At 36.1% G+C, this 5,472-nt stretch overlaps 1 pseudogene across 1 annotated transcript; it reads left to right on the plus strand.

Annotated features, from left to right (window-relative positions):
* The first annotated feature begins 221 nt into the window (after window positions 1-221).
* LOC149218862 (uncharacterized) lies at window positions 222-2,804 on the plus strand (annotated as a pseudogene). The gene is made up of 9 exons (XR_016248658.1): window positions 222-699; window positions 817-1,003; window positions 1,120-1,253; window positions 1,342-1,454; window positions 1,577-1,700; window positions 1,815-2,013; window positions 2,159-2,241; window positions 2,354-2,403; window positions 2,565-2,804. The product of XR_016248658.1 is annotated as an uncharacterized LOC149218862 (transcript).
* The last annotated feature ends 2,668 nt before the right edge of the window (window positions 2,805-5,472 follow it).

Genomic DNA, 5,472 nt, shown 5'->3' on the forward strand with positions numbered 1-5,472 from the left:
ATTTAATAGGAGAATCAAGTTATGTGATAATAATATGAAACAAAAAACTATATCGCGTAAACAATGTTTGTATTTTGAAATTTTCCCATTACAGCATTTATTATAAATAACAAAATTACAATTAAAAAAAATAGATTCTCAACCAAAATCCTACTGGAAATCCCAATTATATTACTGTAGTTGTGATCGATATCTAGCTGACATATCCCTTTAAGTTCAGACAAATTTCTGCTCGTCTTCTCTTCTCTCGATATTCTCCAGCTACCCTCTTGTCCAGTTCCGTGAAAAGCCATGGCAGTCTATTCAGCTATGCACGGATTACTCTCCATTCTTGTTTTCATGTTGCTTTCACTTGTTGGGAACTCCGATTCTGCGACACCGAAAGGTTTTCTTTTCCGTTTTCCTCCAACACGAAAATGGATGGACAGTGCTGCCCGGGTACCAGCCTCTTCCCAAAGAGCGAAATACCATGTGAGGAACTTCACACAAATTCTGGACCATTACACCTTCGTCCCCGAGAGTTATCAGACCTTTCAGCAGAGGTATCTCATCAATTCCGAACACTGGGGTGGAGCTTCCACCAAATCTCCGATATTTGTATATACAGGAAATGAAGGGTTTATTGAATCGTTTGCACAAAACACAGGCTTCATGTTCGACATTGCTCCACAGTTTAAGGCGCTGCTTGTTTTCATTGAGGTATATGGACTATTCTGCTCAGACCTAAACTTTTGATTTGAAAAAAGAAGCATAGGAATTTAGAAATTGTGATTTGCTGTAATTGTGCTCATATGGTTTTCTTATTTTTCTTTCTAGCATCGCTTTTATGGTCATTCAATGCCATTTGGAAGCCAGAGAGCTGCCTACAGCAATTCAAGTACCCTCGGGTTTCTCAGTTCTGCACAGGCTTTGGCCGATTTCGCCACATTGATTACAGATCTCAAGAAAAATTTGTCAGCCGAGGAATCACCAGTAGTTGTATTCGGAGGATCATATGGAGGAAGTAAGTTGAAATAATTTGTACAAGTGCCATCCTGATGTTTATACCTGCAAGTGCTAATGGTCTAATCACAGTTACAGTCAGAAATTTAATGGAGGGTACATATATGTAATTTGCAGTGTTAGCTGCTTGGTTTCGGTTGAAGTACCCACACATTGCAATCGGTGCAGTAGCGTCCTCAGCGCCTATTTTGGATTTCGATAACATCACGTCTCCTACAAGTTTCGACAACACTGTATCTGAAGACTTCAGGGTATAATTTCCAGTCAAATTCAGTTATTTGAATGGGGTTTTAAAATTTATTGTTATTGTAGTACATTCATTCTAAATTTGTATGGCAGAGTGAAAGTGAGAATTGCTTCCAAGTGATCAAAGGTTCCTGGAATGTGATAGATAATATGACATCAACTCCTAAAGGCCTCAAATCCCTAAGAAAAGCGCTCAGAATTTGCGAGTAACAACACTGAATCTCTGTGAAATGCATTCCTTTGTTATATCGATCACAATACATATTTCATGTACTATGCTGTATGTTTTAACATAAGAGACCGCCCTTCCTTGTTTCAGATCAAATAGCGATGATGATATTGCTAGGAATTTGGGCGGGTGGTTCTCTGATGCTTACTCCACCGCTGCCATGACAGATTATCCAGTTGCGGCCAATTTTATTCAGCCTCTGCCAGCGTATCCTGTGAAGCAAGTAAATGCACTACGCCCCTCTTACATATTCAACGTGTCGTCCATTTGCATTAAAAGAATCAAGAAATATATTTCTAGCTTATTCTAATCTCTTTATATTGTTTTGCTGCCTCAGATGTGCAAGGCAATAGATAATCCCTCTGGCAGTACAGACCTCCTCAATCGATTATACGGGGCAGCCAACGTTTATTACAACTACACTGGGAGCAGTTCTTGCTTCGACCTACGACTACAAGGTGTCTGCAGATTTTCGTGACTCTGCGGATGGAGTTCAACCTAGACCCCACTGGATCACTACTCTATACGGTGGACATGTAAATTCCTGCAGCCCGCCTTTCGTACAAACCAAGGATATATATATATATATATATATGCGTGTGGCGGGCGCGATTTTATAGAAAATAATGATGTATATTTTTTCTCTTACATATCATATAGCCTTGAAATGTTTTTGTGCAGCACATTAAGAGGGTTCTCAAGAATTTTGCGAGCAACATAATATTTTACAACGGATTGCGAGATCCATGGAGTCGCGCCGGAGGGTAAGATGATAGCCAAATTATTTGATTTCTAAATTTCATTGCAGCTCTTTTTTAATATAAATTATGTTATGCTGGAAAACAAAAGTAATTTTTGTTTGTGGGTACACTGCAGAGTGTTGGACGATATAAACGAAAGCGTAGTCGCTATTGTGGCGAAGGAAGGTACGCCATAATATATATTGTTTTGTAGATAAATAAAATTTAATTTATAAATCTTAATTTTTGTTTTTTTAGTTAAAATGAAAACGAAAGATACAGAGCATTAAAATTTAGTTGTAGTTGATGTCGTTATTACTTATTATTAATTAATTAATTAATGACAGGAGCCCACCACGTAGATTTGAGGTTTGCAACGAAAGAAGATCCACAGTGGCTTAAAGATATCCGAGCAAAGGAAATTTCAATAATCAAAATGTGGCTCCAACAATACTACATGGACCTTTAGAACTCTTGACTAAACATGTAATGGCAATAAGAAGTGTCCCTTGGTAATTTCAGTTCTCTCATGGTGGTCATTTGTTATATGGTTTACGATTTTAATAAATGATATCCGGGATGACCGTTCTGCTTTCTATTTCTATCACCTCTGTATGTGTAACAACTTATTTATTTCTCTTCATAAATCAGCAAGAGCCACAATTATATTTATCTGTGTCCAAGCTAACTCATAGGCACAGGAAAAGTGAAGTGCGTTGAAGGCAATTAGCAGACATAAAATCTCGTTGAGAGTAGATAAACGCCCATTGAAAATAACGATGGGATTGAGGATAAAAAACAGGGGTTGGAAATGAAATTATCGTTATGTTAGTTAATTTTTATATTCAAGATAAATTTTAAATTGTAAAAAAATAACAAAATTATTAATTTTTTTCATCGAATCTAAATTATAAAATTAATATCATTAACTATATCATATAGAGATTAAAATTTTGTTTAGAAAATTATATAGAGATATATTTCTTAAAGTTATAAAGAAATTTAAAACTTAGTCTAATATGCCACTGTGATATATTATTTCATTTGCTAAATACATTAAGAGATATTTGACTATATTATTTATGGATTTAAGAGATCTGTGGTTTGTATCTTTTGAATCAGTTACGGGAGAATCCACAGTATGAACATTTTGATTTTCTATATGATTTATTTTATTATTGGAATTTATTAGTTTTAAATTTATAAAAAAGGATAGGTTATATCTTCAACTTATGGTAAGTTTATTTTCTCATGGAATTTAGTTTGTACTTTTGTGGACGAGGGGGTGAAACAACTTTTGATTAATTCTCTATTTTAGTACTTTGTAATTTTATTATTATAAAATTTTCTCTTTTTATGTTTTGTCATATATTAATGGTGATGTTTTGTGTACAATCTTATATATCTTTTAATATGATTTTTTTATTTTTTTGGATTTTTCAGATAGAAATATTGGAGGCGTGGGGCCTATTTCAGCAACACCTCTTATTTTGGTTGTTTGTGGTCTAAAAATTTGCATAGTGAGTTTGATGCATGTTGAAAAATTTCAAGCATGTTTCCTCACTACTTAATGATGTTACACACACCAAAAGTTCTGTAGGACAATGAAAATAACCTATATGAGAGTTTGTTGTTAGAAGTAATTCCCCCCATGAGTTAACCTACATTGTTGATCATCATAGTTCTAAATGGATGCTACATTACCCTCCATTACTCACACATGTGCATCTAGTCATGTGTGGGATTTCAAGAAAATTTTACAAGGTCCAAACTCCTAACATTAATTGAGGGTTGAGGCATGTAAAACCCCTAACTCCATCCCTCCATAGCTATCAACCTATATTCAATACAAGGCTAATAAAGAAAGCTACAACACCAATCTCACCAAGAAAGACGAGGAGCCAGATAATTAAAAACTAAGAAAAGTATAGGTCCGATAGACCAATTTGGTCTCAGTGGAATTTAACCACCATCATCATTATCATCAAGAAGATAATATCTTCCATAATTTTATCATTGCATTTGTTCCATAGTTTAGTAGAAAATCCCTAATTGTGATAATGTAGCATAACAAAGTAGAAATAAGATATTGTAACATTCAGTTAGGTCATAGTGTCAAATAAAATTCCAAAGGAAGTTTCCCTTTTTTTGTACTATTGATCTATTTTCATGTAACATCAACACCGTTATATGTTTCTTATTCCTACTTAAATTCCGTGCTTAGTCATTTTCCTTAAAAGTAGTGTGTGAAACCTTTTCATCTCTCTGTGCTCCATGTTACCCACCACTTTGTGGGTGATATCCCAGGGAGAAAATTTTCTCCAAGATGGTCCTTAGTGAACAGCCATCAGCCCCTTGCAGCCACCAACTAGCTCGTTGTGTTATTTCTCCACCACATGAGCCGAACATGTGGTCCCTCACCCATCTTTCATGATCATATGTTTAAAGGTGGGCCCCGCAAACCTAAAGGTATGCCTTATCATTTGGTAATTGAGTATTGTAGTTTGCTTGTTATGGAATCTTCTAGGCATGTATTAATGGAGTGATTCGGTGAAAAGAGTGGGCTAGGTATGTGGTTCTGTCCCCTAGACCTCTTTTGCATGCTACCCTTGGATCTTAGTCCCATGGGATCTCATTTATTGACCATTATTTTTAGGATGGTACTACATGGGAAACCATGATTTTGGTTGCATCGTCGCGCTTCCCCTTCCACATATATCACTCTGATTCCATTCATTATAACTCCATTCATCATCTTTCCTACCTAGGCCTACATTTCTCCATTAGGTCTACATAGGGCTAGCCTCCCCTTCCCCTTGACCACACCTTGGGTCAGGTGTGGAACGATGCCCCAAAGATTGATGCAGCTGAAAAGAAAAAGTAAAAGCATAATTCGCCACATTCAATAGGAAAATGTACAATAATATGCAAAATATGGTCGGGACAAACATATTTAGCTCGTTGGAAAAAGCCAATGCATGAGCTCTACTACATACCCATTCACATCACCTTGGTTCCATAGGCCCTAGATGAGCCTCCTTTATTATATAGGAACCCATGATTATCCCAACCTCTAGTGGGCAATGAACCGCCCTACCTTATAGGGTGTATCTATTGTTATACCTTACATATCATGCTCTTATCCTTTGAGCCGTGAGAAATTAATCAAAGAAAAGTCATAAAAGGAAAAAGGCATAAAAAGAAGGATGAAAAAATCAAGTTCGACGCATGTCATGCACCACGATTTCTCCCTCC

Source organism: Pinus tabuliformis, chromosome Q, assembly GCF_031772625.1.
Source record: "Pinus tabuliformis cultivar Carrire ecotype Pingquan chromosome Q, CPIR1, whole genome shotgun sequence".
NCBI lineage: Eukaryota > Viridiplantae > Streptophyta > Pinopsida > Pinales > Pinaceae > Pinus > Pinus tabuliformis.